Source organism: Pinus tabuliformis, chromosome 9 (assembly GCF_031772625.1).
Source record: "Pinus tabuliformis cultivar Carrire ecotype Pingquan chromosome 9, CPIR1, whole genome shotgun sequence".
NCBI classification, from domain to species: Eukaryota; Viridiplantae; Streptophyta; class Pinopsida; order Pinales; family Pinaceae; genus Pinus; species Pinus tabuliformis.
The window spans coordinates 1,208,437,760-1,208,449,556 of record NC_142307.1 but is presented as its reverse complement, the minus strand read 5'-3'; the positions used below and the strand labels follow the sequence as shown (position 1 = coordinate 1,208,449,556).

The following is an 11,797-nucleotide window of genomic DNA, read 5'->3' as shown; positions in this document are numbered from 1 at the left end:
AGAATAGCTATCCTATAAGAGGAATTGGATCAACTTCGTTGGATCTGGAAATGGGAGGAAACATTCATCTCATTAACATTTTTTTCGTGCTAGGTTTGCAAAATAAATCGCTTTCTATTTCATGTCTAGAAGATATGGGAGATAGAGTCGCTTTTATAGATTGAAAGGTTGTAGTATAGGATAAAATCCTTAGCATCGACAATGCAAAAAATCATTGGGATTCATGAGGAAGACTCTATAGATTATTGACCCCTCTCTCTCAATATTTGGTCCACATTGAAGTGATTCCATGTGAACTTTGGAATAGAAGGTTTGGACACGTTCACTACAAATTCTTACCAACTCTAAATTTTATGGTGAATGTCATCCATGAACTCAAGGAGAATCATGAAGGAGTATGCAAGGGATGTGCATTAGGTAAAAGTGTTAAGAGACCATTTGGAATTAGTGCTTCAAGGTCAAAAGAAATTTTGGATCTCATTCACTCTAATGTCTATGGTACTATGTCTACGAAGTATCTTGGAGGTCATCTATACTATGTAACATTCATTGATGACTAATTAAGGAGAAATTGGATATATTTCCTGAAGTTCAATGATGAAGTATTCAACAAATTTCAAGAATTCAAAGATGAAGAAGAGAACCTTACAGAAAGGAGGATAAAGGTACTAAGATATGACAATGGATGAGAATACACATATAAGGAACTCATAGCTTTTTGTAAGGATGCTAGGATCAAGATGGAGATTATAGTCCCATATAATCCTAAACAAAATGGAGTTGCTAAACGAAAGAATCAATCGATTGAGGAAAGTGTTAGAGCCATGTTACATGATCAAGACTTGCCCAAATTTCTATGGGGTGAAGCAACGAAAACTGTTGTGTATGTTCAAAATTGAAGTCGTCACAAATCACTAGACAACATGACTCTTGAGGAAGCTTTCATTAGGAAGAAACCAAGCACATACCATCTCTAATTATTTGGTTGTTGTGTCCATGTTCACATTCTGAAAGATAAGAGAAAGGAGTTTTATCCTACAAGCATGAAGGGAATATTTGTTGGCTATAGTAACACTTCAAAGTCATAAAGGATTTATATAAAGGAAAGGTATTGAATAAAAGTAAATTGAGACGTAATATTTGACGAAATTATTTCATTCAAGAAATCATTGGACCTCCCGATTGACTCTGATGATGAATAAATTCCAATATTTGAAGAAGAATGCACTAGGGAGGAAGAGGATTCAAATCATGAAGAAGTAGGTCCAAGTGAACATGTGCAAAAATTCATCATCCCATAAAGTAGAAAGAGACCTAATTGGTTAAAGTCTACTCTTCTAGATGTGAAGGGACTTGGAGCAACCAAGGGTACCTTTAGGGAAAGTAAGAAGCCTAAAACATATTTTGGGTATGCATCCTATATGAAAATTTTAATTGAAGCAGAACCATCAACCTTTGAAGAAGTTATGAAACATAAAGAATGGAAAGATGCCATGAATGAATAATATCAATCAATAATGAAGAATGGGGTTTGGGAAATCATTCCTAGGCTTGAAGACTAATCTATGGTAACTTCCAAGTGGATCTACAAGATTAAACATGTAGCAGATGGAAGTATTGATAAATATAATGAAATATTTGTGGCTAGGAGTTTCTCCCAACAAAAAGGCATCGATTACGAAGAGACATTTGCACCTACAACAAGGTATACAACTATATTATCATTGGTCTCTTTGGTAGCATCGATGGGATGGAACATCCATCAAATGGATGTCAAGACAACATTCCCGAATGGTACTATCAATGAAGAAGTCTATATGAAAAAACCATTGGGATTTGAAGTAAAAGATAGAGAGACTCGTGTCTACAGGATGCAGAAGGCACTTTTATTACCTTAAGCAAAAATCAAGGGCTTGGTATGAAAGGATGGACACATTATTACAAATATTGGGCTTCTCGAAGAGTTTTGCTAGTCTGAATCTCTATATCAAGGTTGTGCAGAATGAGCCCATAATCATTCTTCTATATGTGGATGATCTTCTCATGAGAAATGTGGAAGATCGTATTCAGGAGTGTAAAAAGTGAATTCAATATGAAATACCTAGGGTTGATGCACTATTATTTGGGCTTGGAAGTTTAGCAAGGACCTAATGAAATACATCTAAGTCAAGGAAAATATGTGATTGAGATGTTGAAAAGGTTTGGCATCATGGATTTCAAACCTATGAAAACCCCTATGATCACAAATTCGAAGAGGCTAAGAAGTTTTGATTCAAGCCCTATGGATCCAAAAACATATAGACAATTGGGTGTCTCACTGATGTATTTGGTAAATACTTGCCCAGACATTTGTTTTGCAATGAATATTCTCATTCAATTATAGGTAGAGCCAAAGCATGATCATTAGATAGCATTCAAGCATATACTGAGATATCTGCAAGGAACAATACACCATTGCATAAAGTATGATAGAAAGAATGATATCCACTTGATTATATATATAAATTATGACTAGGGAGGCAACGATAAGGATGGGAGAAGCACTACTGGAAGATGTTTTATTTTGGGATCCTCCATGATACTAGATGAGTAGAAATCAAGAATCGGTTGCTTTGAGTAGTTCTAAGGATGAATACATTACAGTATGTGAAGTAAGCAAAGAAGTTGTCTAGTTGAGGAATTTGTTTTCCGACTTGTTTGAAGGACTGATGGACCCTATGATGATACAATGTGATAACACTAGTTTTATAATGTTGTTTGAAGACCCAACGTTCCATGAAAAGAAGAAGAACATAAATTAAAAGTATCACTACATATGAAATTTGGTGCAAGATGGAGTGTTGTACCTATGGTATATCTCCATTGATGAGAAGGTAGCTGACACCTTGACAAAATCTCTTGATAATAAGAAGCTTGCATATTTGAGAGACAAGCTTGGATTGCTTGATATATCCTCCCTAGCTGAAAGGGAGAGATAGAAAAATCATTCTTGTCTTCACTTTGTGAAGAAATTATGGAGGATTGGGTAAGAATCTGGTTTCTGATACTCTTTGATGATGAGGTAGGGAATCGAAGATGTAAGAGTAGTTGAAGAGGCAATTCCTTAGGATGTGTTATTTCAATATAGGAATTGTCCTAAAAATACATACCATGTGAAAACTCGGGTGGGGTATGTGCCTTGAGAGACAATCATGATGATGTCTATTAGTCATTAGTCTCACAAGAATTATGCTCAGATATTGTGGAGAGATAGAGTTGTTAGTCAAGGCCTTGTTATGTGACAATGTTAGTTGATATAATGCAAAGAGATAAGCTTAAATGATAGCTTATGAGATGGCTTACCAATCCAACTCTTCTTATGAGATTTCTTTTGTTTGAGAATGTCCATGTACTATTATGAATACCTCCCTAGTTAAGATGGAGTGTTGAAATGTGTAACTAGGTTCGGTCTTCATAAATATGAAATGTAATTTTGATTCTTGTATATTGTAAAAATAAAGGAAATTTATTATTGTTATTTTTGTAGCATGGGTTTCATGCTCGAGGACTTTTAATAGAGGTAAAGAACCCATTGAGTGCTTCTAGGGTTTGTCCTAAGTATAATCCAATGAACATCGATCTGGTTAATTTTTTGAACTCGCTGCTATCCCAGAATCTCATGAACCACAACAATGAAGTCAAATAATCTACCTAGTTGTTATCCTTGGAGTTCTGAGATATTTACAAAATCTATAATTGGAATAAGCTCAGCAATTTATCTTTCCATATCTATTTTATCTTCATGTTTTAGATTTTTCCTCAAGACATATGAATAAACAGATAATTTTAAGTTATTCAAAAACATAGTTGGGCAGAAAAGAACAAAGACCATATAAAAACAGAAGAATGTGGTTCACAACTAGGGTTTTGTTGGCTACTTTAGTTTCATATTTATACTTAAACTGTTGGATTTTTTTTATGTTCTTTTCATGTTTGGATGGTTAGTTATGGTTGAATTGTAGATTTCAAAATATTTGACAAACATGAACTTTTTCATAAAAATACATCTTATATGAGGAAATTTCATCGTTTTGTTTGCTACTTTAATTCTATATTTGTGCTTAATATTATTTTGGATAGCTCATGTTTGTTTTCATGTTTAGATTGTTAATTATGAGTGGATTGCATATTTAACAATACTCTGGAAATTTAACCACCGTGACTTTATTCATAAAAATACAAACTCATAAAAATATGTGATATCTTTGAAAGTTTCAAATAAAAAGAGATTACAGTATTGATTTGATAATGGAAAAAGTTTGGTGTGCACCATATGTTGTGGTGAACAATTTTCTCCATTTCCATATGAAATTATTCAAAATTTTAAGAGCTGAAATCTTGATCCATATCTTCTCATTACAAGCAACACACCGTTATGTCCGAGGGGGATATTTGCTTTATCCAAATTCCATCTGCGCAGTTCTAATGCAATAACATAAAAGTTTATGAGGATGCTTGTTTTTCACTCAATTCTATATTCAAAATTGTTGTAGGAAGTGATTTTATGAGAATTGTTATTTTATCTTAATTCCATCTTCACAATTAGAGTTGTGTTTGTTGTAACATACGAGTTTATCAGGATTGTTGTTTTCTCTGAATTTTATCTCCACAACTGAATTAGCTTATGAATTTATGAGGATTGTTTCACTTAGATAGGAGTGGATATAATGACAGGAAATAGTAATTCGGGAACCTATAAACATGGCATTGAAGCAATATACTTAACAATGACTTCAAGCTACAACATGACAAGAAGAAACAAGAACATGGTGATTCATAAATAAGGGCATGCCCATTAAATAAGAATATGGGTAATCACCATCTACAGTTAGGTTTATTCATGTTTAATATTGTACAATACCTTTTCCATAACTTTTCTAAGGAAATGCTAGCTAGCCAGATTCACCAAAAATAAGTGTCCTTTCTGAATTTACTCAAAAAATGAACCTGAGATGATTTTGGTTGCTTCCATGGACATGCAGTTTTGATCAATCTCCAATTTGTGTACTGGGAATAATTCCACAATTCTACTAATACTAACAACATTCACAACTAGGTGCATTTGTTAACTACAAGAGCTTTGTATTAATGGCAATGCAACTTTAAATAGATGCTACAATGGTAAATGAACCTCCCAAATAATAGGAACTTACATATTTCATAAATAGCATGCTTGCAAAGTTTGTCCAATGAATTTGGACTTACTCTGGCCTCTAGACCACAAGGAAAATGCCAACTCCAAAAATATTGTCAACTCACTGTATTTGAAAAATATTAATAGCTTTACATTGCATAGATAAAATATTTCATGCATAGCTTCTCTTGAAATCTTCTACACACAGCATTCAATAACTATGCCCGAAATACCACTTATGTCAGTGTCATCTCATCGCATGATGTTTCACCATTGTCATAGCACCCAACAACACTACATTACGCAAATTGTTGGTAATACTATACTCAATGTAACCCCTATTAGACATGTTTCATAAAATTATGGCCAATATGAAGAAATGAGTCAGGTAGAAATTCGATCTATCTTATGAAAATGTCAATAAATATCCAAGTTCTTTTTTGACATGTATGCATCCTAGATACACTGAACATAAACTGATACACATCAAATCTTTTACTAATCCCCTCTACTTTTTCCTTTGTCCATTTTCTCTGTCAAACACATGGCTATCACAAAAGACAAGTAATTGTTTATGCTTGCAATCACATAGTTTTGTATGAGATAATTTTCAAATAGTATTACAATAATCAATGCAAGAAAAAACTCCATTCGAGAGATCCTTCTTATGATTATACCGAACCTTGATCACTGTAGTCTCACTGAATTTCTCCTTGTCATATCGAGATAGAGTTCACCCATGACAATGAGACGAAACTCCCATTTTATATTTCCACTCATGTACTAAGAAATATCATTGCCTAGTTTGGTAATTTGGCAAGTTAAAAGTAATAAAAAATTCTATTTTCTTATCAACACAAACTCTCTCTTCCTACTGGTATTTCTAAACGTTTTGAAATCTAACCCTCTAGCAAGATTTAGAAAGGAAAGAAGGGATTTAATATGTATTATTTAATATTCTCTGAAACTGAACGAGAGACAAGTTGTTTGTAGTGCGATTGACATGCGAGACACAACAACCAATTCATTCTTTTTTGTATGGTTGATATTTTCATTGGAATTATTGCATTCAATGAAATTCTATATCCATTATTTGAACAAAAGTATGCATATATGAGTGATGCTTGGCCATATCTATTGTTGGATCACACCTCTTTTTGGACTAATTCAAGGTTTTCTTACTTGAATGCATTTCCTTTGGAAGTTAATCAACATTTAGCACTAACTCAAATATTTCAAATCATCTTGATGATATTAATCTCATGTTTTGTGCAGTGAATTTGAAAATATATTTGATTGGAACCATTTTACTAAAAATTTGAAAGAAGATGTCAGAATTGTGAAATCTCTATCAGCATCTTATGCGAAAATTGAGCCTTTACAAAAAGCCCCAATATCATGGTCCAAGGTTGGATCACTAACACTTCTATTCTTTTAGTGTTGAGAGTTTTATCTTGTAAAGTTGGTCAATATCCGAAAGAATGCTCCAAGTTTCTTATTGCACCATGTATCATTTGGATGCAACACACATACTACAAGGAAGAAATGCTCCCCTTGTTGAAGAAGCATAAGGTTATACACTTTACTCATACAAATCCTTGACTTGCAAATAACGGACTTACTAATTCCATTCAAAAGCTGAGATGCCATACAAACTATCAAGCCTTGAGGTACACAAAGTCTGTAGAAGAGCTTGGGAAGAAATTGGTGGCTAGGATGAGAAAGAATGGGAAGCCTTACATTTCCCTTCATCTAAGGTAAGAAGAAAAACAATAAACTATGATGTTAACTTAGATGAGGTTCAATAAATTGAACCTATACATGTTAAGTTCTTAAAATTTGTAAAGTCGTAATATTGATGTATGTAAAATGAACTAAAAATCATGTGTACTATCAACAATACACATTTAAATCTTTTATCAGGTTAGAACAATATGAACTAATTCATAGCAATTAATCATTTTCTATCTGTAACGATGTATATATCGGAATGACATGTTGGCATTCACTCGTTGTGCACACAACCTTACATTAGATGAAGTAGAGGAGCTGCATCAAATGTGATACAATGTAAAGAATTGGAAGGAGTAGGACATTAATGCTGAAGAAAAACAGATGCAGGGAGGCTTTCCTTAACTCCACATGAGACTTCTCTTTTGTTGAAAGCCTTGGGCTATTCACCAACAACAAACATTTACATTGCGGTAGGGGAAATTTATGGCAGTTGCAACATAAGAGCTCTACAAATGACTTCCAAAATGTTTTCAAATTTAACTCTTGCTACAGGAGAGGAGCTTGAGCCTTTTAAAAACTATCAGAATAGACTTGCTGCATTGGACTGCATTTTAGCACTAGAGAGTGATGTGTTTTTGTATACTTATGATGGAAACATGGAAAAGGTTGTTCAAGGGCATAGATGGTTTGAAGGTTTCAGGAAAACTATAAATCCTAACAAGTAAGAGCTTTACCCATTTTACTTACTAGCTTAAATCAAATGATTGGTATTTTTCCTTGATTAAAAAAATAATTGGGAGAAGGAATTTTGCATTCTATATAACAATAGAAAAATGAAGGGAACCTGTAATGATTGTGATTTCTTCTGTCATTAGGGAAAATATGATCAAATTTATAGATGAAATGGATTAAGGACATATTTCTTGGAATAACTTTGCATCCAAAGTGAAGGCCACACATTTTAACCAAGTTGGAGCTCCTTATCCAAGAGAAGCTAGTGATTTTCCAAGACTGGAGGAAAAATTCTATGAAAATCCCTTCCCTAGTTGTATATGTGAAATTCATAACAAAAATCAAAGACTGTTGAGGGAATAATACCATGCATACGCATAGCCCAACTATATATTATATTTCAGATACTCTAGTATTGTACTATAAATTGCAGCACAAAGGTGAATTGGTTTGGGTCTAATTGTTAGCATGACGGGCTTGTCGATGGGTGTTCACTAGCTCAATGGAGATGTACATGTAGGACATGATGTTGATGCCCAATTATCTGCAATCCAGAGCTCAACTAACCATGCTTCTGTCAAATAGATTGTAAAGGGTTAAAGGACAAAGTAATAAGAAATTATATTTCCTTATCAACACAAATTCTTACTTCTTACTAGTATTTACGAGGGTTTTGAAATCTAACGCTTTAACAAGCTTCATAAAGGAAAGTAAGGAGTTAATATGTATTCTTTAATATTCTTTGAAACTGAACAAGGGAGAAGTTGTTGGTAGTAACCTTACCATCCCAGACACAACAACAAATTCATTCTTTGTTGTATGGTTGATGTTGTCATTGGAATTTCTGCATTCAATGAAATTCTATATCCATTCTTTGAACAAAACTATGCGTATATGAGTGATGCTTTGCCATAGCTATTGAGGAAAGAATTATTTTTTTGACAACCATTTACAGCCAACCAACACATCCACCCTTTGCACACTACTAATTAAACTATTTGTTAGAATGTTGCATGATTTAGTATAATTTGACTAAGATGATATCCTCCTAGCAGTGCAACCTAAATATGCTTCTATTGCCAACCGTTTCCATACTAGTTGGGGAGCCTCATAATTTAGGAAGCTGGTTTGATCCTTTGTGGTGGGAATTTAGGAAGTCTTTCCCATAGCCATCGAACTTTGAAGTCTGAGAAAAAATAATAAGTTTTTTCACATCGGGAATTTGCAAATGAAACAAACATATACGAGAGTGTGAAGGAACATCAAATAAATTTATGCTACCTAATTATATGACACTTAAAAATCGATGAAATTTATATTCTTGTTTCACATTATTTTGTTTCTTCCTCAAACCCTGCTCAGTAGATTTTCTCCTTTTGTTGATATCATATGTTGTGGTTTTAATTCTCATCAAGCTTGGAGAGAAGAGATCTTCATCCATATATTATTTTTCATCTACAGAGAGCTCCTAAATTCCAATCTCAACTCAACACTGGTTGATCCTTGCACATCATAAGGTCTAGCCCAACGAAATCCTCTAGTCCATTATTTTCAGTAAGATGTCAAGATCTAATGAAAACTTGCATAGGATGTTAGTACATAAGTCATGTGCAGGTTTCTTCTCTTCATAATAATACCTAATCTTATAACTCAAAATCTCAAAATAAAGTGAAAGGTAATCAAAATTCAACAAAACTATTTTGGATTTTATAGAATGGTAGAGATAAACATTGTAGAATCTTATTTGTACAATGTTGCCTTGCTTAGATGCAAGTCGATTTTACTTGGATTTAAATCTTCTTCTTCACCCTCGTTGTCATCTTCACTATCATCTTCCTTGTCCTCATTGTCTTCTTCATCAATGTCCTCTAATTCATCTAGCTGGGAAGATTCTCTAGTAAATCATGAAACATCAAGTGGAATTAATTTAAATTCCTAACATAAACTAATGGCAAATGTACTTTTTTTATGAAATGTTTGATTTAAATCATTTACTTATAAAGGTTCCATAATATTAATAAAGATAATTTTCATAAATCCTTCACTTTGAACATATCGTGGTTGGAATCTCCCTGAAACATAACATATGATAAAAAAGAAATACCAATAAAGAAACAAAATTACATAAAATTTTGAGTTATTTCTTCTATACTATTGTTTCTTATGCCATTTCCTTACGATGTTTCCTTTGCAACATGTGGTGCAAATGCTAGTTTATATATAAGAAATTTTTATTTAAAAAAATGGTCCATTACTTTTAATATATTTAAAAAATTAGATTCGGCTCCCCACCCACCAATTTCCTAGGGATTTGAGATTATTCCAATTCTAATAAATTCTTCCATGATAAGTTCCTCATTATTATTTATAACATTCATTTATAATTCCTTTTTTTCTTAAGTTAAAGTTGACCCATAACCTTTTTATACATGGTTAATCAAGTAAATGTGTGCATTAGTAAGGCATTCTTCGTGTTGCAATAGTTTTTTTGGTTATATTTATGAAGCCTTAGGCTATATCAACCACATTAATATTTTTAATGTGGTTGTACTAAGATATATATATATATATATATATATATATATATATATATATATATATATATATATATATATAAACTCTAGATTTTGTAATTATTGAGAGGGATTAAATCACTTGAGATGCAAACCTCTTTTAGATTGCAAAATATTATAGAAGGTTTGCACCTCTAGACCTTTAGGCAGTTGGTAGATCTAGTGTTAATATAGATTTATGTTGGTTATACACAGACACCATGTATCAACTCATATTGAGCATGGTACACAGACGCCATGTGTCAAATCATACCAAAGGAATTACATATCTCATTCATTTTGAACAATTAATTTCATTTATCTTTTATAATATATACATAGTTGAAGTTGAAATATTTAACTCAATGACATGTATTAACTCCATATTGAATAGTGAAGGAATTACAATTCTCTTAATATTAAAAAGTTGAAAGCAATTATAGACTAATTTAATTTACTTTCTCTCTCTATATAAAATTGATGTAAAATTAGCCTAGATCCATCTTAACTATGGAACTATCAAGTCCCAAGGGTGATCAAATCTCTGACGACGCAAACTTCTTTTTTGAGTGCAAAACTTGAGAAAATGTTTGCACCTCGAGAGATTTGATCCATCTCATTTATCAGAATTAAGATGGATCTACACTGGTTTAATTATTAATGTATAATTATTATAATTATTTATTTTATTATTTTATTTTATTTTATTTTATTAAAAAAAATTGAATATAATTTAAGAGAGTCAAAATATTTGCATAACATAACCTCACAATATCTCTTTTATGTTGAGTTGGAAAACCTCTAAACATGATTGTTATAGTGGCAATTAAAGTTTTTTATTTATAATTAACTTTATTTTTTTTATTACAATTTTTTAATTTGTTAAAATAAGTATTATTTTATTATTTCTAAATGTAATATTAGAAAATAATATACAACATCATTGGATAACTTATTATAATTAGAAAGACATATATATAATTAAAAGGCGATGAAGTTATTGAAATTTTCTCATCTTTTTCGAACATATCAATCTCATTGTAATAAAAGAAAAGTTATATATAGAATGATTTATTTACTATTTTCAAAATTTATCAACTTTATTTTCAAAATTTATCAACTTAATTATACCATCAATATATTATAACATTGTTCTATACGTTGCCTTCCTATGAAGCGACGACGCGTTGATATGAATCGAACTGAAATGTACGCTGTCAGGTGAGGCGTTGACTTCTTTTTCAAAGAGAGACAAAACGCCACCTTTCTATGTACTGTGTTGATTACAAAACCCCAGTCACTGTCGACATGCTTTGGACTTTCCCCTCCACTATTCCCCACTCAATGTCCACATGCATTGCACTTTGCATGTGTTCCCCTAAAATTTTCAATTCTTGGCAATGCCCAGACATACAGAAAAGGCCTAGAATATTCTCCATGCCGTGGATTCTGAATCAAGTAGTGCTAATGCTGTTGGCTGGTGCCTAATCTTGCCAACATTCATTTAAATAGATGTCCCTCTAAAACAATGATCATGTTTTCTTATTTTTAAAGTTGGGGGTTGGCTTTAATGTTCAATGGAGAAATGCGTTATCATTGTTTATAT

The 11,797-nt window shown here is 32.3% G+C and overlaps 1 pseudogene; it reads left to right on the top strand.

Annotated features, from left to right (window-relative positions):
- Window positions 1–6,286: 6,286 nt before the first annotated feature.
- On the top strand, window positions 6,287–8,002 carry LOC149152887 (O-fucosyltransferase 19-like; annotated as a pseudogene).
- Window positions 8,003–11,797: the final 3,795 nt, after the last annotated feature.